General features: G+C 35.8%; 1 pseudogene; it reads left to right on the forward strand.

The window, feature by feature from the left end:
• Nucleotides 1-57: 57 nt before the first annotated feature.
• Nucleotides 58-21,973, forward strand: LOC129051754 (transcription initiation factor TFIID subunit 9-like; annotated as a pseudogene).
• The last annotated feature ends 509 nt before the right edge of the window (nucleotides 21,974-22,482 follow it).

A 22,482-nucleotide genomic window follows, 5' to 3' on the forward strand; every position in this document is an offset into this window, starting at 1 on the left:
GGTGTTCTTAACAGATTTGTAATTTCAAGATGCGTGTCATTAAATAATTTTTCATGTTCACAAACTTGATTTTGAGCCTATGTTACATCTTTCAGACAGGTTTTCCTTCATGGAACAAGATGGTAGTAGAAGCAGATAAAGTGTTTGATAACACATTTTTGCATCTTCTGCTCTGGAGACCATGAAATAGTATTGCCCCATTTCATAGCTTCAGTCTTATAACAGAGTATTAAATTGTAATTTAAAATTATAGCTTTTTTATATTAAAGTTTGGGACAAAATGAAGCTGGTCTTACCTGTTCTGTTTTAAACCATTATAAAACAGAACAGCAGACCAAGAGATCCTCTTTTAAACTTTCTATTTTGAAATATAATAACTTTAGTCTTTCAGAAAATTGCACAAAATAGTACCGGAGTTCCCATATACCCTCATTTCATTCAGCCTCCCTCAATATTGTAATATAGAACCATAATATAATTATCCAAATCAGGAAATTTACATTGGTGCAATAGCATTAGACCTAAATTACAGATCTTACTTGAATTTTACCAACTTTTCCACCATATTTTCCATTAGAAAAAGAACTAGTGTGCTTCTGTTCCCCACATCTTGTCTATGACCCTATCTTGCATTTATTTGTTATTTACTGCTCCTTAGTCTTTCCTCCAATCTCAGACAGTTCCTCAGTTTGTCTTTCATAACTTTGGCACTTTTGAAGAGTACTGGTGGGATATTTTGAGGATGTTCTTCAGTTTGGATTTGTTTGATGTACTCAGATGCCTTGAGGTTTTGCAGTTTTGAAGAGAATACCACAGAAAATGCATCATATCAAGAGGTGCATTCTAGTGTGTCATTTCAAGTTCCTTATTTTGGTGTATCAGTCTTAATCACTTGGTTAAGGTGGTGTCTGCCAGGTGTCTCCACTGCAAAATTACTGTTTCCCTTTGTAGTTAATATCTTGGGAGAGATACATGAGACATGAAAATTCTTTTCTCCTCCAACTTATGCTAAGTTTTGCATTCATTGGTGGATCTTGTCTGTAACAGTTACCACTGTGGTGTTTGCCTAAAGGTGATTTTCCGTTTTGCCCTTTTCCACATTTATTTCTTGAAATTCGTTTATAATAACAAGCTTTGCCTCCATACCTCTCTCTCCAAGTTTATTTGATTATTTATATCTGTGGACACCTGGATATTTTATTTATATGGGTTAAAATTCATTACTTACTATCATTGTTTTGTTGCTCAAATTCTTCTGCATTTGCCCATTAGGAACTCCTTTGAGTTAACTCCTAAGTTGTTTCAACAAGTTCCCATATTTTTTTGAACACTTTCTTACTGGCACCACAAAATACTACAGGACCATCTATTTTTCCTGTCCCAGCCCTGGAAACAACCACTTCAAGGAACCCTGGTTCCTTTAATTGGAAAAAGGTATTTAGAAACCAACATTTGTTCAGTTAAGTATACTAATTGAAAATAGGGTGTCATTGCCTCTTGGGCCTTTCAGCAGGTACAGCTAGGAAATATATATGTGTGTATTAATGAATATACATTTATGTATCTGTTTATTAAAAACTCATGAGTTTTGTACTGATACTTCTGATTCTAATTTAACACCACAGGATTAATTTCTGGTTTTCCTTATTTGTTACTTTTTCCAACATGGGTAACCTGCCTCTTGTCTGCAGTGTGTTTACTTACTGTTTTTTTTGTTGTTCTTTCAGTGTAATATACATATAGTTTCAGAAGAGCTAATTCATACCCTAGGAGAAACACATTAACTACATTGCACTGTTGTGCAATTCTTTTTGGGTTTTGCCTCATATCATCAGTCAAGAAACAGTTTTTCAAAGTTACTGAGGTTCTTTTCTTTCCCACCCTCTCTGATCTGTGGACTGATTTGTACTCTTGGTCCATTTTTTACTATTTGAGGGTTCTCTCCACATCCTGGTTGATTTTAATGGTTTATTTTTTCAGTATGTGAAAAATATGTGAAACACGTGGTTCTCAGAGTGTAAGCTTTGTAAAAGGATATACATGGAGAAGTGTTGTTCGTACCTCATTCCTCCCACCCCATTCCCATTCCCAGCTGCTTTCTCTCACTTTCCCACCTGCCTATAGTAAGTAAGCTCTAGTTTCTTGTTTAACCTTTCTATGTCTCTTTTGCACAAATCCCCACCTACCTACTATAAAGAACCAATATTTTTAGCTTCTGGTTTAACTTTTCTATATTCTATACTCATAGCAAATACATGTATATTTTCTTTTTCCTTTTTTTCTTTTCTTTTTTTTTTTTTGAGACAGGGTCACTCTTGCTCAGGCTCGAGTGCAGTGGTGCAATCTCGGCTCACTGCAACCTCTGCGTCCTGCGTTCAGGTGATTCTCATGCCTCAACCTCCTGAGCAGCTGGGACTACAGGTACGTGCCACCATGCCCAGGTAATTTTTTTTTTTTGTATGTTTTGGTAGAGACAGGGTTTTGCCATCTTGGCCAGGTTGGTCTAGAACTCCTGACCTCAAGTGATCTACCTGCCTCAGCCTCCCAAAGTGCTGGAATTACAGGCGTGAGCCACTGTGCCCGGCCAATTTTCTTACATGTATTTGTTTCTTACATGAAGAAAGACATTGTCCATTGCACTTTAATTTTTTCAATTAATATTATGCCCTTGCAATCCCTCTGTATCAGTTTTTCTGCCTTCTTTTTTTTTTTTTTCTTTTTTTTTTTTTTTAAACAGCTATAGTACTGCGTTGTGTAGATGGTAGATAATTTATTCAGCCACTTTCCTAGGTACGGACATTTAGGTTGTTTGTGATGTTTGGCAATTACATATAATGATACAATGAATAACTTTGTATACGTATTTTTGTATCATTAGAGGTATATCTTCAGGGTAGATTCCTAGGAGTAGGACTGTTGGGCCATATGAACACTTACTTTGATTTCTTTAAAACATAGTACAATCCATTTTGAAGTATATTTGTTTTGTTCCCTTATTGAGGACATAGTGTTTTTTTTTTTTTTTTTTTGGAGAGGGAGTCTCGCTCTGTCGCCCAGGCTGGAGTGCAGTGGCCCAATCTCGGCTCACTGCAAGCTCCGCCTCCTGGCTCACGCCATTCTCCTGCCTCAGCCTCCTGAGTAGCTGGCACTATAGGCGCCCGCCACCATGCCCGGCTAATTTTTTGTATTTTTAGTAGAGACGGGGTTTCACTGTGTTAGCCAGGATGGTCTTGATCTCCTGACCTCGTGATCCGCCCTTCTCGGCCTCCCAAAGTGCTGGGTTTACAGGCGTGTGCCACCGCGCCTGGCCCGAGGACATAGTTTTAACATATACGTATGTCTACATATCACTGATTTTTTAGAATGATTCTGGGGCAGTATAGTATCTTAAAGGGGTTTCAGAATCATTAAAAACATTGTGTTACATAATGATTATGTTCATTTTACTAAAATTTGATTTTTTAAAAATTGGTCATGCATGTTTAAGAGCTTTCCATTCATTGAAATAATTCCTAATTTGTGAAATGCAGGTGTCTATTTTACAGATTTGTCTCCTCCATAAGAAACAGGTTTTCAAGGGTAAAACTGATCTTTATCTATCTGTTCTTTAGGTGGTGGCATGTAGGCTGTCAAGCAAAGGCCTATTAAGTGAATTCCTCAGTTACAATAAATACGATTTATATATTTAATTGGTCAGTATTAAATTTTTACATTTTAAAATAATTTAAATTTCATTTTAGAAGAATATCATTTAGGATTAAAAAATGTTTTTGCAGTTCCCTTAACCAATAAGTCACAAAGAGTTAAATATTTTTTTTAGCACTTACTATGTGTCATGCATTTTTAGCACACTTGGTGTGGATTATCCCATTTAATTGCTCACAGCATCCCAGTGAAGTAGGCACTATTGTTTTATCCTTCACCCTCATCCTGCTAAGACAGAGACTAACATTTTAAGCCACACAACCGTTAAGTAGGTTAAACTCAGGCAGCTTTGCTCCAGAACCAGCACTTGTAACACATTTTTTTGCCTTTTTTTTTAACATTGCCATCTAAACAAGACACTCAGCTAGTGAGGAAATACGTGATCTATATGATGTCTCCATGATTTCATCTACTCACGATGAGGCCACCTTTTAAAAAATCTGAATTTTTGAAGCCTGTTTTGTTAAACTTTCTACATAAGAAAATTAATGTTGACTTGGTGGAATAGGGTGGAGTTTTTCAATGATGTTATTTGGTCATATACACAAAAGGAATATGATAGGTGGAGAATAGTAAAATTAAGAAGTAATCAGTGTAACGGTATTTCTCTGAAAAGCTACTCATTTTTTTCTTTATGTGAATTTAGGCATTGTGCGCATGTGAGTTTAAAATTAGTATGTTCCTCATCAAGTGACCTCATAGTGACCGTTTTTATCCCTAATCATGTTTTTTCCTTTAGAGAGTAATAGAGCTAAATATTTTCCTAATATAACAGGTTCCATCTTTTGTGTGTGAGACAGCTTTCTGTTTTGTTTTTGTTTATATGCATACATGCACCTAATAGAATTATGCTATTATTAGTGTAAGCAGTTGTTTCAGTACCTTTAGTGATGTTTGGTTACATGGATGAATTGTGTAGTGATGAAGTTGGAGATTTTACTGCATCTGTTACCTGAGTAGTGGACGTTGTACCCAATATGTAGTTTTTTATCCCTCACCCCACACCCAGCCTCCCCCTTCTGAGTCTCCAGTGTCCATTATATTACTCTGTATGCCTTTTCGTACCCATAGCTTAGCTCCTACTTATAAGTGAGAACAGGCGGTATTTGGTTTTCCACCCTTGAGTCACTTCACTGGAGGATAATGGCCTCCAGTTCCATCCAAGTTGCTGCAAAAGACATCATTTCATTCACTTTTATGGCTGAGTAGTATGCCATGGTGTATATGTACCACATTTTCGTTATCCACTTATTGATTGACAGACACTTAGGTTGGTTCCATATCTTTGCAGATGTGAGTTGTGCTGCAGTAAACGTGCAGTTGTCTTTTCGATACAGTGACTTCTTTGCCTTTGGGTAGATAGTAGTGGGATTGCTGGATCAAACGGTAGATCTACTTGTAGTTCTTTGAGAAATCTCCATAGTGTTTTCCACAGAGGTTGTACTAATTTACATTCCCACCAGCAGTATATAAGTGTTCCCTTTTCATCACATCCATGCATTATCTATTGCTTTTTGACTTTTTAGTAATAACCATTGTAGCTGGGGTAAGGTGGTTATCTCATTGTGGCTTTAATTTGCATTTCCCTAATGAATATTTTTTCATGTTTCTTGGCCATTTGTTTATCTTCTTTTGAGAAATGTCTGTCATTTGCCCACTTTTTAATGGGATTTTTTTTTTCTTGTTGATTTGTTTGAGTTCCTTGTAGATTCTGGATATTAGTCCTATGTCAGATAGATGGTTTGCAAATATTTTCTCCCATTTTGTGGGTGGTCTGTTTACTCTGATGATTATTTCTTTGACTGTGCTGATGCTTCTTAATCTACTTAGGTTATTTTTTAAAATTTATTTTATTTTATTATTTTTTTTTTTTTGTGATGGAGTCTTGCTCTGTCCCCTAGACTGGAGGGAGTAATCTCGGCTCACTGCAACCTCCACCTCCCAGGTTCACATAATTCTCCTGCCTCAGCCTCCTGAATAGCTGGGATTACAGGCGTGTGCAACCACACCTGGCTAATTTTTGTATTCTTAATAGAGATAGGGTTTCACCATGTTGGCCAGGCTGGTCTCAAACTCCTGATCTCAGGTGATTTACAAAGTTGTAAAAAACCCTAACTGAAATAAACTACGAGGGTGGCTTTAATACTTCTGAAGACACAATAGCACCTGCCTTGGCCTCCCTAAGTGTAGGGATTACAGGCATGAGCCACTGTGCCCAGCCCTAATTAGGTTCTATTTATTCATTTTTGTTTTTGTTGCATTTACTTTTGGGGTCTTAGTCATAAATTGTTTGCCTAGGCCAGTGTCTGGGAAAGTTTTTCTAGGTTTTCTTCTAGAATTTTTATGGTTTCAGGATTTATATTTGTCTTTAATCCATCTTCAATTGATTTGTGTATATGGTGAGAGATGAGGATCCAGTTTCATTCTTCTACATGTGGCTATCCATTTTTCCCAGCACCATTTATTGCATTTATTGACTAGGGTGTCCTTTTCCCCAGTTGATGTTTTTGTATGCTTTGTTGAAGTTCAGCTGGTTCTAAGTATTTGGCTTTATTCCTGGGTTCTCTATTCTGTTCCATTGTTCTATGTATCTATTTTTATACCAGTGCCATGCTGTTTTGGTTACTATAGCCTTGTATTATAATTTGAAGTCAGGTAATGTGATGCCTCCAGATTAATTATTTTTGCTTAGGATTACTTTGGTTATTTGGGCTCTTTTTTGGTTCCATATGAACTTTAGAATTTTTTTCTAATTTTGTGAAAAATATTGTTAGTATTTTGATAGGAATCGTATTACATCTGTGGATTGCTTTGGGCAGTATGATACCGATTCTTCCAATCTGTGAGTATGGGATATATTTCCATTTGTGTCATGTGTGACGATTTCTCTCAGCAGTGTTTAGTAGCCCACCTTGTTGTGATCTTTCACCTCCTTGGTTAAGTATCTTCCTAAGTATTTTATTTTATTCTTGTTTTCAGCAGTTGTAAAAGGGATTAGATTCTTGATTTGATTCACAGCTTGGATGTTGGTGTATAGCATTGCTACTGATTTGTGTAGATTTATTATGTAACCTGAGACTTTACTGAATTTATTTATCAAATTTAGGAGTCTTTTGGAGGAGTCCTTAGGGTCTTCTAGGTGTAAGATTGTGTCAATGGTGAACAGAGATAATTTGACTTCCTCTTTTCCAATTTGGATACCCTTTATTTCTTTCTCTTGCCTGATTGCTCTGGCTAGGACTTCCTGAAAACAGTTTTTAACCTACTCTGACAGTGTCTTAAAACTGTCAAGTTTAGTCTGTATTTTATTGTACTTACTCTTACTGGGAGGACTTTACTAATTTGCTTTGGGCATTTTATTTACCCTGCTTGTTGATTGCCTTTCCCTTTTTTTTTTTTTTTTTAAACTATTGCTCAGACTAAGTACTTCCCTCTTCTCTTCCTCTACTGATGGGGAAGTTACATATTTGCTATATTTTAATGTTTTGGCACTTAAAAAGTATGTACTATTATGATCACTTTATTGTAGTGTTTATAGTACTTGGTTTCATTTGTATTTAACAGCTTTATTGAGGTATAATTTACATGCTGTAACATCCACTTTACAATATGCACTTTGGGGTTTTTTAGTAGATTTTGAGTTGTGCCATGTTGACCACAACTCAGTTGTAGAACATTTCCATTGTTTTAAAAACATCCCTTGTGCCTATTTACAGTAAATTCCTGTTCCTGTCCCCAGCCCTGGGACACCTTAACTAATACGCTTTCTCTGTAGAGTTCTCTTTTCTGGACAATTAATAGAATCATACAATATGTAGTGTTCTGCATTTACCTTTCGATATAAGGTTTTTGAGGTTCATCCATTTTTTAAAAATCATGCATCAGTAACTTGTTTTTTCTTATTGCTGCATGGTATTACATTGTATGGATATACCACATTTTGCTTATTCATTCACAAGTTGATAGACGCTGAATTGTTCAGGCTATAGTCAATAATGTTGCTATGAACATTCATATATCAGTCCTTGTGTGAATATGTGTTTTTATTTATTTAGGGTAAATACCTAGGAGTGGAATTGTTGGGTTGGATGGTGAATTCAGGTTTAACTTTTTAAGAAATTGCACAGGTTTTCAAAGAGGCTGTATAATTTTATATTCCTGTCAGCAATGTTTGAGATTTCCAGTTTCTCCACATCTTTGGCCGCACTGTTACTATTTTGTCTTTTCTATTATAGCCTTTCTAGTGGCTGTGGAATATAATAATTGTTTTAATTTACATTTCTGTAGTGACTAATGATGTTGAAGGTCTTTTCATGTGCTTTTAGTTCTATTTACATCTTCTTGGAAGTATCTATTCAAATCTTTGGCTCAGTCTTTAATTGGTTGTCTTATTGAGTTATAAGAAGTTCTTTTTAAAAATTTATTTATTTTAATTAGAAACAGGGTCTTGCTCTGTCACCCAGTAGGGTGCAGCATCATGATCATGGCTCACTGCAGCCTTGACCTCCTGGGCTCAAGTGATCCTCCCACCTCAGCCTCCTGAGAAGCTGGGATTACAGGCACGTGCCACCATGCCCAGCTAATTTTTAAATTTTTTGCAGAGGCAGGGTCTCGCTGTGTTGCCCAGGCTGATCTAGAACTCCTAGCTTCAAGCAATGCTCCTGCATAGACCTCCCAAAGTGCTGGGATTACAGGTGTGAGCCACTGTGCCTGATTTTAAGAGTTCTTTATATAGTCTAAATACAAGCCCTTTGTCAAATATATGAATTGCAAATATTTTCTCTAAGTCTGTGGCTTGTCTTTGATTTTTTAAATGTCTTTTGAAGCACAAAATCTTTAGTTTTAATGAAGTCCAATTGATACATATATAAATTATATATTACATCTCAATATATATTATACCTCAGTAAAGCTGTTAGATACAAATGAAACCAAAGTACTGTAGATACAAATGAAAGCAAAGTACTATAAACACTACAATAAAGTGATCATAATGGTACATACTTTTTAAGTGCCAAAACATTAGTATATATATATTTGTGGTTAGTGTTTTTGGTATCTTATCTAAGAATTCTTTAATCCAAAATAATAAAACTTTTCTCCCATGTTTTCTTCTAGAAATTTTATACTTCAACTGTTAAGAGTTAGGGCTATGATCTGTTTTGTGTGTGGGGTGAGTCCAGGGTCTAAATCTGACTTTTTGCACAGATAATTTTAATACCATTTAATAGTTTTAGAGCTGTTGAAAAGACTGTCCTTTTTGCAATGAATGCTTTAGCGTCTTTTTTTGAAAATAGTTGACTATAAACATAAGATTGTTTGTGTACTGAGTGTTTGTCTGTCCTTATATCACTACCAGTGGTCTTAATTACTGTGGCTTTACTTATAACAAACTTTCAAATATGGAACTGTTAAACCCTTCAATTTTGTTCTTTTTCAAACATTTTTTTGGGTATTCTGAACCCTTTCCATATCCACGTAAATTTTAAGGTCAGCTTATCCACTTCTGCAAAAATGCCTTTTGGGATTTTTATAGGGAGTGTGTAAAATCTGTAGATGAATTTGGGGAGAATTGCCATGCTTATATTGAGTCTGCGAATCTGTGAACATTTAATGTTTGTTTATATCTTGATTAGTTTCTCTCAGTGTGTATAAAACATTACTTTCAAAACATTGTTTTCAGTTTACAAATCTTTTGTTAAATTTATTCCTAAATTTTTAATTCAGGTGCAATTGTGAATGGAGTTTTTTCCTTAATGTCATTTTTGAATTGTTCATTGATAGTACATGTATAATTAATTTTTGTATATTGGCTTTGTATCCTGCAACCTTCCTGAGCTCATTTATTAGTTCTTGTCAAGGGGGTGTGTGTGAGAGAGAGAGAGAAAGAGTGAGTGTATGTGTGTGATTGTATATTCTTTAATATTTGCTACGTATAGGATTGTGTCATTTGTGAATAGAGAATCTTACTTCTTTCCAATCTTGATTCCTTGTCTTTTTCTTGCCTGATTATATTGGCTAGCGTCTCTAGTAAACCTTGAATAGAAGTTGATGAATACCTTTCATCAGTAGGTATGATGTTGGCTATAGGTTTTCTGTAGCTGCCTTTTATTAGATTGAGAAAAATTCCTTTTATTTCTAGGTTTGTTGGAGTTTTCATTCATGAATGGAGTTGAATTTTTCAGATGCTTTTTATGCAGCTGTTGTTCCTTCTTTAGTATATTACGTTAATTTTCTGATTAAATTAATTTTCTGATTAAACCAATCCTGCATTCCTGGGATAAAGCCCATTTATAATGTGCGTGATCCTTTTTATATGTTACTGAATTTGGTTTGCTGATGTTTTGTTGAGAATATTTGTGTATATATTCATGAGGGATATTGGTCTGTCATATTCTGTTTTTGTGATGTCTTTGTTTGGTTTTTATATAAGGATAATATTGACCTCACAAAATCAGATGGGAAGTATACTCTTCTGGATGAATTTGTGAAGGACTAGTACTATTTCTTCTTTAAATGTTTGATAGAATTCATCAGTGAAACCATTGGGCCTGCAGTTTTCTTTGTGTGAAGATTTGTAATTGCTATTAAAGTTCTTATTTTAAGTCTATTTAAGTTTTATATTTCTTCTTGAGCCCATTTAATAATTTGGCTCTTTGTAGGAATTTGTCCATTTCATGTAAATTATTGCATTTGTCATCATAAAGTTGTCCAAAGTATTGCTTTATAATCCATTTAATTTCTTAAGTTGGTAGCAATTTCCTTTTTATTTTACTTTTTTTGTAGAGACAGGGTCTCACTATGTTGTCCAGGCTGGTTTCGAACTCCTAGGCTCAAGTGATCCTCCTGCCTTGGCCTCCCAAAGTGCTGGTATTGCATGTATGAGCCACCGTGCCTGGCCTGTGATTTCCTTCTGATTTTGCTAATTTTTGTCCTATATTTTTTGTAATTCTAACTATAGGTCTGTCAGTTTTATTGACCTTTTCAGAGAAACTTTTTGATTTTGTTGATTTTCCTCTAGTTTTCTATTCCAGTGACTTCTACTTTAATCTTTATTATTTCCTTTCTTCTTCCTTGCTTAGGCTTAGTTTGGTCTTCCTTTTATAGTTTTTAAAGGTGTTAAGCTATTGATTTGAGACTACTGTCTTCTAATGTAGGTGTTTAAAGATATAAATTGACCTCTAGGCACTAACCCTTAGCTGCATCCAGTGACATTTGATTTGTTTTAATTTTTCTTTAGTTAAAAATATTTTCTAATTTCTCTTGAGATGTCTTTTTTGACTCATGGGTTACTGTAATATGTATTGTTTAATTTCCAAATATTAGTGGTTTTCTCAAGTTTCTTTCTGTTGGTTCCTACTTTAATTGTGTTGTGTCTGCAGAAAACATTTATTATGTCTTTAGTTTTTAAAAATTCATTAGGACTTTTTAAAAATGGGTAGCATATGTTCTGTGTGTGCTTCAAAAGAATACGTATTCTGCTGTTTTATGGAGTGTTCTGTTGATATCATGTCAAGGTCATTGATATTGTTGTCTTCTGTATTTTTGCTGATTTTTTGTCTACTTGTGCTATCCGTTATTGAGAGTGGGATATTGAGGCCTTACACTATTATTGTTAAATAGTCCTACCTTTCAAGTTTTGTTAGTTTTTGTTTCATGTATTTTTTTCTCTGTTGTTAGGTACATATATGTTTGTCATTGTCGTATCTTCTGATTGAGGCTTTTATTATTACAAAATGTCCCTTTTTTCTCTAGTAACATTTTAATTTTAAAGCCTATGTCAGTTTTGTCTGATATGATTATGACCACTCCAGCTTGGTTACGGTTATGCTTATGTGGTATCTCTTTTTTCATCCTTTTTGTTACAACCCATTTATGATTTTGAATTTTAGCATTTGTATCTTGTGGGCAGCATGTGGTTGAATTTTGTTTTTAAAAAGTCTATTTTGCCAGTCTGTCTTTTTATTGAAATGTGTGTTAATTCATATAATTGTTGTTATGGCTCATTTACATATCAATAGCTCATGCCATTTTGTTAGTCATTTTTTATATGTCATGTCTTTTTTGTTCCTCTGTTCCTCCTTGGTTACCTTTTTTTGTGTGTGTTAAATAAATCTTTTAGTATAAACTTTGAATTCCTTTACAAAAAGAAACTGTACTTTTTTTTTTTTGTAAACCCACAAATTTATTTCTTACATTTGTGGAAACTGGGAAGTCAAGGTTCGCAGCTGATTTGGTTCCTGCCGAGGGCTCTCTTCCTGGGCTGCAGATGGCCTCCTGTGTCCTCACAGAGTAGAAGAGAGCTTTACTCTTTTTTTGAGTTATTTTGTAGCGGTTGCGCTACAGTTTGTAGGATGCATTGTAACATCATAACCTGCTTCAGAATAATACTAACTTAATGCCAGCAGACTTTGCTTCAGCATAGCTCTAGTCTCTTTTTCCTTCGTCCTATTATTGTAATGTATTTTATAACAGTACAGGTTTATTATTTATAACTATATGAGTTCATTATTTTTCCATGCAATTATCTTTTAAGTAAGAGAAGAAAACTTGAGTATTTTTTCTATTTTTTACATTTGCCTACATAATTACTTTTACTGGTACTTTTTTATGTGGATTCAAGTTACCATCTGGTGGTGTTTCCTTTCAGCCTGAAGTACTTGCTTTAGCATATCTTGTAAAAAAAATTTTGGTGGCAACAAATTCTCTTTGTCTATCTGGGAAGATCATTATTTTTGTCTTCTTTTTTGAAGGATAGTTTTACTGGATTTAGAATTCTTGTTTGACAGTAGAGTATGTTATACCACTTAATTCTGGCCTTCATTGTTTCTTTTGAGAAGTCAGCTGCTAATTTTACTGGGGTTCCCCTGTGCATGATAAGTCAGTTTTTCTCTTGCTGCTTTCAAGATTTTGATGTGTATCGGTGTGGATATTTTAATGTTTATTCTACTTGGGTTTTATTGAGATACTTGGATATACAGATTTATACTTCTTACCAAATTTGGAATGTTTTCAGACATTAAAAACTTTTATGACTCTTCAAAAGATGTCAAAACTTGTATGGCCCTCACTATTCTTTTCTTCTGGGATTCCCATTATGCATATGTTAGTATTGATTGTAACCCACAGGTTTCCTACTCGGTTCATTTTTCATTCTCACTTCTGTTCTTCAGATTGTGTAATTTGTATTGATTTGTCTTTGAGTTCACTGATTCTTCCTTCTGCATTCAAGTTTGCTGTTGTCGCTCTAATGAAGCTTTCACTTTAGTTACTTTTCAACTCCAGAATTTCCATTTTTTAAAAAATGTTGATCTCTTTATTAAGTGTTCTCTGATTAGTCATTGTTTTCATGCTTTGATTAAACATGGTTTTCTTTTGTTCTTTGAAGATATATTTTTATTGGCTGCTTTGAAGTCTGTTAAGTCCAACACTTGGGAACCCTTGGAAATAGCTTCTGTTTATACTGAGTATTTTTTTTATACTAGATAAGCCATCCTTTCCTGTTTAAAACTGGACATTTTAAATAATACATTGTAACAGCATTTATTTCTGATACTCTCCTACCAGGGGTTATTGTCCCTTTTTTTGTTTGTTTTATGACTTGGCCAAGATTAATTAAGAGTTTTTCTCTACAGCGTGTGGCCTCTGATGTCTCCCCTCAGTTATGTTCTACTACTTATGGGTCACCTTGGATCAATATATCTTAGTGATCAGCTAGAGACTGGTCAGAGATTGTACTTAGGCATCTTGTTTTGGTAAGACTTTCATCCTTTGTCAAAGTCTCTGTTTCGTTTGAGGAACACACTGAAAATTTATGCAGTTTAGGAGTCTTCCCTGGGGATATGTATATAGTTAGAGCCTTCTCTGGTCTCTCAGCATGTTCATACCCTAATATGCCCATTACCTTTCAAAATGTAAGCTTATCAAGGACTATGATTGTCTCACTTCCTGATTGTTTCTGTTAAATCTCCAGGCAGAAAATTTTTTTCTGCTGATCTCTTGGTTGGCCCAGCTAGTATTTCAGCTTCAGGTCATCTGTGATGTATGTGGACCTCTCCTATGTTTGGCACTGCAATTGCTATATTTGACAAAGCCCCTGGGCGTTGGGTTTTTCCACATTGTTTCAGATTGAGTCAGTTCCCTACAGTATAAATGCTTCTGGTTTTACAAGTTGTCCCACCCTGTTAGAACTATTGTCTGAAGGAGCTGGGGTGAGGGAGAGTGGTCACAATGCCACATACTGTCATCATTGTTACCCAACTTTCAGTAGTTTTCTTGAATAAACACTTCTCCATTTGTCCTATGTTTTGGTCAATACTCAGAGGTGAAAAGTAGTTGTTTTTGATAATTTTGTCTAATTTTTTTAAAAGTCTGTTTTTTAAGAGCAATTTTAGATTCACAGCAATACTGAGCAGAAGGTACAGAGATTTTCCATATATCCCATGCTCCCATACCTGCATAGCCTCCCCTATCATCAACATCCCCACTAGAGTGATATATTTGTTACAGTAGTTGAATATCCATTGTCACAGTAGTTGAATATCCATTGCCACATCATCACCTGAAGTTTATAGTTTGTATTAGAGTTCACTCTTGGTGGACATTCTGTTGCTTTGGATAAATATATAAGAACACATATCCACCATTATAGTTGCTGAGTAGTCTCACTGCCCTAAAAATCCTCTATGCTGTGCCTGTTCATCCGTCCCTATGCCCCAATACCTGGTAATCACTGATTTTTAATATCGTCTCCATAGTTTTGCTTTCTCTGGGATGTCATGTAGTCGGAATCACATAGTGTTTAGCTTTTTAAGATTGGCTTCTTTCTCATTTGAGTTTCCGTAATGTCTTTTCATGGTTTGATAGATCTGAAAGTAATATTCCATTGTCGGGATGTACCGCAGTTCATCCATTCACCTACTGAAGGACATCTTGGTTGCTTTCAAGTTTTGGCAAGTACAAGTAGAACTGCTATAAACATCAGTGTGTGGCTTTTTGTGTGGACATACGTTTTCAGCTCCTTTGGGTAAATACCAAGTGGTATGATTGACAGATCATATGGTAAGACTATGTTTTGTAAGAAACTGCCAAACTGTCTTCCAATCTAGCTGTACTATTTTGCATTCCCACCAGCAATGAATGAAAGTTCCTATTGCTCCACATTCTAGCCAGTGTTTGGTGGTGTCACTGTTCTGGATTTTGGCTATTCTAATAGGTAGTGGTAACTCATTGTCATTTTAATTAGCACTTACCTGATAACACATGATATGGAGCATCTTTTCAGATGCTTATTTGCCATCTGTATATCTTCTGGTGAGGTGTCTGTTAAGGACTTTGGCCCCTTTTTTAGTCAGGTTGTTTTCTTATTGTGTTCAGTTTAAGACTTATTTGTGTATTTCAGATAACAATCCTTTATCAGAAATGCCTTTTGCAAATATTTTCTCCCAGTCTGTGGTTTGTCTTTATATTCTCTTGACAGTGTCTTTCACACAGCAGAAATTTTAATGAAGTCCAGCTTATCAGTTTATTCTTTCATGAATCATGCCTTTGCTGTCATATCTAAAAGGCCATTGCTAAATCCAAAGTCATCTAGATTTTTCTCCTATATTCTAGAGTTTTGTAGTTTTGCATTTTATATTTAGGTCTGTGACCAATTTTTTGTTAGTTTTTGTGAAGGGTGTATGGTCTGTGTCTAGATTTGTTTTGCATATCATGTCAGGTTGCTCCAGCACTATTTGTTGCAGACTCTGCTCCATTCCATTGCCGTTCCTCCTTTGCCAAAGATCAGTTGACTGTATTTATGTAGCTCTATTTCTGAGCTGTCTGTTTCATTTCATTGACCTGATTCTCTCTTATCAATACCATACTGTCTCGATTGCTGTAGCTTTGTAGTAAGTCTTGAAGTCTGAAAATGTCAGTTAACTTTGTTCTCCTCCCATATTGTGTTGGGTATTCTGGGTATTTTACCTCTCCATATAAACTTTAGAATCAGTTTATTGGTATCTACAAAATAATTTGCTGGGATTATGAATGGGATTGCATTGAATCTATAGATCAAGTTGGAAAGAACTGACATCTTGACAGTTGAATCTTCCTATCCATGAACATGGAGTACCTCTCCATTGATTTAGTTCTTTGATTTCTTTTGTCAGAGTTTTGTATATAAGTCTTGTACATAACTTACTAGATTTATACCTAAGTATTTCATTTTGAGGGTGCTAATGTAGATGGTATTGTGTTTATAATTTCAAATTCCACTTGTTCACCGCTGGTGTATAGGGAAGTGATTGACCATTGTAACCTTGCTGTAATCACTTATAAGTTTCAGGAGGTTTTCTTTTTTGGTTGATTCTTTCCAGTTTTCTACAAAGATGATTGTTGTCTATGTACAAAGACAGTTTGTCTTCCTTCTTCCAAATGTGTATACCTTTTATCTCTTTTTCCGTATTATCAAGGGCTTGCAATATGAAGTTGAAAAGGAGTGGTGAGAGGGGATATCCTTGCCTTGTTCCTGATTAGCGGGAAGGCTTCAAGTTTCTCACCATTAAGTATGATGTTAGTGTGGGTTTTTGTAGATTTTTAAAAATTAAATTGAGGAACTTCACTCTATTCCTAGTTTACTGTGAGTTTTTATTATAAGCAGGTGTTGGATTTTGCCAAATGCTTTTTCTTCATCTATTGGTGTGATCATGTGATTTTTTTCTTCTTTAGCTTGTTGATGTGATAGATTACATTGATTTTCAAATGTTGAACCAGCCTTGCATACCTAGAATAAATCTCACTCGGTCATGGTGTATAATCCTTTTCATACATTTTTAGATTCAGTTTGATAATATTTTCTTGAGTTTTGCATCTATGTTTATTAGCAATATTTGTCTGTAGTTTCTTGTAATGTCTTTACCTGATTTTCATATGGTAATGCTGAACTCATAGAAGTAGGGAGTACTCCCCGAGCTTCTATCATCTGAAAGAGATAGGAGAGAATTGGTGTATTTTTTTTTCCTTAAATGTTTCATGGAATTCATTTTTATTCTTTTCTTCTCCTTACTTTGGAATTAATTTCCTCTCCTTTTTCTATCTGGGCCTGTGCTTTGTGTTTTGGAAAGTTATTAATTATTTAATAGAGACAGTCTTATTCTGATGGTCTGTTTCTTCTCGTGTGAGTTTTGGTAGATTGTGCTCTTCAAGGAATTGGTCCATTTTATCTAGGAGTACCAAATTTGTGTGCATAGACGTGTTCATAGTATTTCTTGGTTATCCTTTTAATCTCCCTGGGATCTGTAATGACATTCTCTTTTTTTATTTCTGAAATCAGCAATTTGTGTCCTCTCTCTTTTTTCTTAGTTAGCTTGTCTTACTGATTTTATTTATCTAAGAACCAGCTTTTGGTTTGGTCGATTTTCTCTACTGATTTTATGTTTTCAATTTCATTGATTTCTGCTTTAAATTTTTATTCTTTTCTTCTCCTTACTTTGGAATTAATTTCGTCTCCTTTTTCTAATAAGGTGAAGGCTTAGATGATTAATTTTAGATCTCTGTTTTCTGATGTATGCATTCAATGTTAAAAATTTTCCTTTAAGCACTGTTTTCACTGCATTCCACAAATGTTGATAAGTTGTATTTTTTATTTTTGTTTAAAATATTTTAAAATTTCTTTTGAGACTTTCTTTGATCCATGTGTTACTTAGAAGTGTGTTGTTTAATCTCCAAGTATTTGGGAGATTTTCCAGCTATATTATTGATTTCTAGTTTAATTCAATTGTTATGTGAGAGCAGACACTGTATAATTGCTATTTTAAATTTGTTAAGGTGTGTTTTATGACCCCAAATGTGATTTGTCTTGGTTAATGTTCCATATTAGCTTGGAAAAAATTATGTATTCTGCTGTTATTGAATGAAGTAGTCTGTAGATAACCATTATATCAAGTTAGTAAATGGTGTTACTGAGTTCAGCTGTGTCCTTAACTGATCTTTTGACTGCTGGATCTGCCTATTTCTGATAGATGGGTACTGAAGTTTCCAGGTATAATAGTGAATTCATCTGTTTCTCCTTCCAGTTCTGTCAGTTTTTCCTTATGTAGTTTGATGCTCTGTTTTTAGATGCATACACATTAAGGATTGCTATGTCGTCTTGGAAAATTGACCCCTATGTAATTGTAGAATGCTCCTCTTTTTTCCTGATAACTTTCCTTAATCTGAAGTCTGCTCTATCTGAAGTGAATGTAATGACTCTCACTTTCTTTTGATTAATGTTAGCATGGTATATCTTTCTCCATCCATTTACTTTCAATTTATATGTGTCTTTAAGGTTTTTGTAGACAGTGTATAGTTGGGTCTTATTTTTTAGTTCATTCTGACAATTTATTTGTCTTTTAATTGGTACTTTTAAACCATTGGCATTTAAAATGATTATTGATATAGTTGGATTGACATCTACCATATTTTTACTGTTTTTATATTTGTTGCCCTTGTTCTTTTTTCCTATTTTTGTCTTCCACTCTTTTTCTCCTTTTTGGGTTTTTTTGTTTGTTTCTTTTCTCTTATCGATCCCTTGCCTGTTAAATACCCCTTTTGATTTTAATTGAGCATTTTTTATGATTCCGTTTTCTCTACTTAGCATATCAGTTATACTTTTTAAAAGCATCTTTTTAGTAGTTGCCCTGGAGTTTGGAACATCTACAGCTAATCCAAGTCCTCTTTGAAATGATACTATATACCATTTCATGGGTAATGCAAATGCCTTACAACAATCCTTATTCCTCTCTGCTGTCCTTGTATTGTTGCTGTTATTTATTTGACTAACACATCAGTATACATAAGCATGTATATGTACATAGGTATACAAAATCAAATGCATTGTTGGTACTATTATTTGGAACAAATTGTTATCTGTTAAATAGGTAAGAATAAGAAACTAAGTTTCTATTTTATGTTTACCTCTTCCTTCTCTTATGCTCTTTATGAAGATCTGAATTTCTGAACTATATGATTTTCCTTCTATCTAAAGAACTCCTTTAACACTTCTGGAGTGCAGTGCCATGATCATGGCTCATGGCAGTCTGAATTCCTGGACTTCAGCGATCCTCCCACCTTGGCCTCCCAAAGTGCTGGGATTTCGGGTATAAGCCACTGCACCTGGCCTCTCCTTTATTTTCGAAGGATATTTCTCAGGATATAGAATTCTAGGTTGATAGCTCTTTTCTCTTGGTGCTTTAAATATTTCACTCCACTCTTCTTACTTGCATGCTTTCTAAGAAGTTGGGTATAATTCTTAACTTTTGCTTCTCTATAGGTAATGTGTTTTTTTCCCGCTGGTTTCTTTCAGGATTTTTCTTTATGAATTCTTATAGTTTGAAAATGATGATGCCTAGGTGGAATGTTTATCCTGCTTAGTGTTCTCTGAGCTTCCTGGATCTGTATTTGGTGTCTCATAATAATTTTGGGGAAATTCTTAGTTGTTATTGTTTCTGATATTTCTTCGGTTCCTTTTTTTTTTCTTCTACTGATTTTCCCATTTTGCATATGCTACCCCCTTTGTAGATGTCTTGCAGTTCCTGGATATCCTGTTCTGGAGTTTGCAGCCTTTTTTTTTTTTTTCTGTTTCCTTTTCAGTTTGGAGGTTTCTGTTGAGATATCCTCAAGCTCAGAGATTCCTAGCTTTATTCAGTCTACTAATGAGCCCATCAAAGCATTCTTCATTTCTCCTGCAGTGTTTTTGATCTCTAGCCTTTCTTTTTGGTACTTCTTAGAATTTCCATCTCTCTGCTTACATTGCCCACTTGTGTTTGCATCCATCTAGTTTATTCATTAGAGCCTTTAGTATATTAATCATAGCTGTTTTAAATTCCTGGTCTGATCATGTCAACATCCTTGCTATATCTGTCTTGTTCTGATGCTTGCCCTATCTCTCAAATGACCTTTTTGCCTTTCAGTATGCCTGGTGATTTTTCCTTAACAGCTGGGCACGTTCCTGAGTAAGAGGAACGGCTGTAAATAGGCCCTTAGTAATGTGGATTTCTTTAGAGTTCTATAGTCCTGTGATCAGGTCTTAGTCTTTGAGTGAGCCTGTGCCTCTAGACTGTGTACGTCACATGTGCTTCTCATTTCCCCCATCAGCTTTACTGAAGACACGATGACTAGAGGGAGCTGGTGTTTGGTATTTCTCTTCTCCCACATGGAAGGCAGGAGCTGCCTGAGTTTGATTATTTCCCTTCCCCTAGGTCAGTTTGGCTCTGATAAAACCCCAGCAGGTTATCTTCCGGTTAAATAGTTTCTCCTGCGGGCAAACCTTGTTAAGAAGAACAGAGTGTTTTGGCATGTTTTTAAGTGGTTCCTTTTCCTTTCCCCCTGCTGCAAGCACAGGGGGATAGTTCTCAGATACTTGCTTTGAGAACCTGGTAGAGCTCCTGGAGGTAAAACTCACAAAAGTATGTGTGCCGGGGAATGACTGAGTCCCCCTGGAATTTTCAACTCAAGACTTGTCCACACTGTGCAGTTAGTTAATTACAGTTCGGGTTTCCCTAGCCTGTCAGTTTTCCCTGGAGGCCTCTGTCTGAGGGTCTTGGCTCCAGTTACTTGTGCTTCTCTGCCTTTGCCTGCCGGTCACTCCAATTTCAGGGGCCATGATAGTTTGCCCTGTGACTTCACTGTTCTTAACTAAGAATTGATTTTTCAGTTTGTTTAGCTGTTTACTTATTAGGATGTAGTGACAACGTCCAAGCTTGTATGCCAGGCCAGAAACCAATAGTCCCAACTTTATCTTTGCTTTTTAGGGAAAGTATTTACAAAGGTCCTCACTTTGTCATTCCTCTCAATTACCTTTGAAACTTTTTCTTTAAATGTTAAATTGTCTACCTATGAATTTACCATGTTGAGTGTTCTTCATTATTTTCTGTACATTGACGTTTCCACCTGATTTTCTTTTCCTCCAGCCTGTAGAACTTGCTTTAATCACGTTTTAAATGGTCCTTCCCGTAATGTGAAGGGCGGGTGAGGGAGGCGCTCGGAGCCATGGTGGGGAGGACCATGTTGCTTCCGAGCATCCTGCTCACCAGTACACCAGGGGTTTTTTTCCAACCAGGGGTTGGAAAAACCACACTAGGCAAAGGACTTGTGTCAAAATCAGGACTGAAATACATTAATGTGGGTGATTTAGCTCAAGAAGTCTGATCATCGGATATCATGGAGTCTGGCAAGATGGCTTCTCCCAAGAGCATGCCCACAGATGCACAGATGATGGCACAAATCCTGAAGGATCTGGGAATTACAGAATATGAGCCAAGAGTTATAAATTAGACGTTGGAGTTTGCCTTCCGATATGTGACCACAATTCTAGATGATGCAAAAATTTATTCCAGCCGTGTTAAGAAAGCTCCCGTTGATGCAGATGATGTGCGGTTGGCAATCCAGTTCCACGCTGACCAGTCTTTTACCTCTCTTCCCCCAAGAGATTTTTTTATTAGATATCGCAAGGCAAAGAAATCAAACCCCTTTTCCGTTAATCAAGCCATATTCAGGTCCTAGGTTGCCACCTGATAGATATTGCTTAACAGCTCCAAATTATAGGCTGAAATCTTTACAGAAAAAGGAATCAACTTCCGCGGGAAGAGTAATAGTCCCACGGTTAAGTGTTGGTTCAGTTGCTAGCAGACCAAGTACTCCCACACTAGGCACACCAACCCCACAGACCATGTCTGTTTCAACTAAAGTAGGGACTCCCGTGTCCCTCACAGGGCAAAGGTTTACAGTACAGATGCCTACTTCACAGTCTCCAGCTGTAAAATCTTCAATTCCTGCAACATCAGCAGTTCAGAATGTTCTGATTAATCCATCATTAATTGGGTCCAAAAGCTTCTTATTACCACTAATATGGTGTTATCACAAAATACTGCCAATGAATCATCAAATGCATTGAAAAAGCGTGAAGAAGATGATGGTGACTATGATAATTTGTAATTTAGCCTTGCTGCATGTAACATGTATACTTGGTCTTGAATTCATCGTACTGATACTAAACATGCATGCTGGATGTTTTCAAGTTGTATTTTAGAAAACTTTCATATTTAATGAGTAAATACAATTACCATACTTTTCAATTGAAATGAAGGTTTTTCATCAGCCTTAAAAGTGTAAGAAAAGTCATTCATTAATTTGAAAAAAAAAAATGTTTTAAATGTTGATATGCTAGATCAAGTTCTTTTAACTTTTCTCTGAAATAATATTATTTTGCCTTTATATTTGAAAGATATTTTTGCTAGGTATAGAATCCCAAGTTGACAGGTTATTTTCCTCCCTCCCTCCCTCTCTCCCTCCCTCCCTTCTCCCCTCCCCTCCTCTCTCTTTCTCTTTCTTTCTTTCTTTCTTTCTTTCTGTCTGTCTGTCTGTCTGTCTGTCTCTCTTTTGAGACGAGGTCTCGCTCTGTCACTCAAGCTGGAATGCAACAGCACCAATCATAGCTCACTGCAACCCTTGGGCTCAAGCAATCTTCCTGCCTCAGTCTCCTGAGTACCTGGAACTACAGACACATGTCACCAGGTCCAGCTAATTTTTAAATTTTGCGTAGAGACGGGGTCTCACAATTTGTCTAGGCTGGTCTTGAACACTTGGGCTCAAGTGTTCCATCCTCCTGCCTTGGCCTCCCAAAATGCTGGGATTATAGGCATGAGCCCCACCATGCCTGACCTGGTTTTCTTCTCTAGCACTTTGAAGATGTTTTCCCTTGTCTTTTGCACTTCATGGTGCTGTGTTATCTTTTATTAGTCTTATTTCAGTTCCACT

The sequence above is a fragment of the Pongo abelii genome, chromosome 20 (genome assembly GCF_028885655.2).
Source record: "Pongo abelii isolate AG06213 chromosome 20, NHGRI_mPonAbe1-v2.0_pri, whole genome shotgun sequence".
Lineage (NCBI taxonomy): Eukaryota > Metazoa > Chordata > Mammalia > Primates > Hominidae > Pongo > Pongo abelii.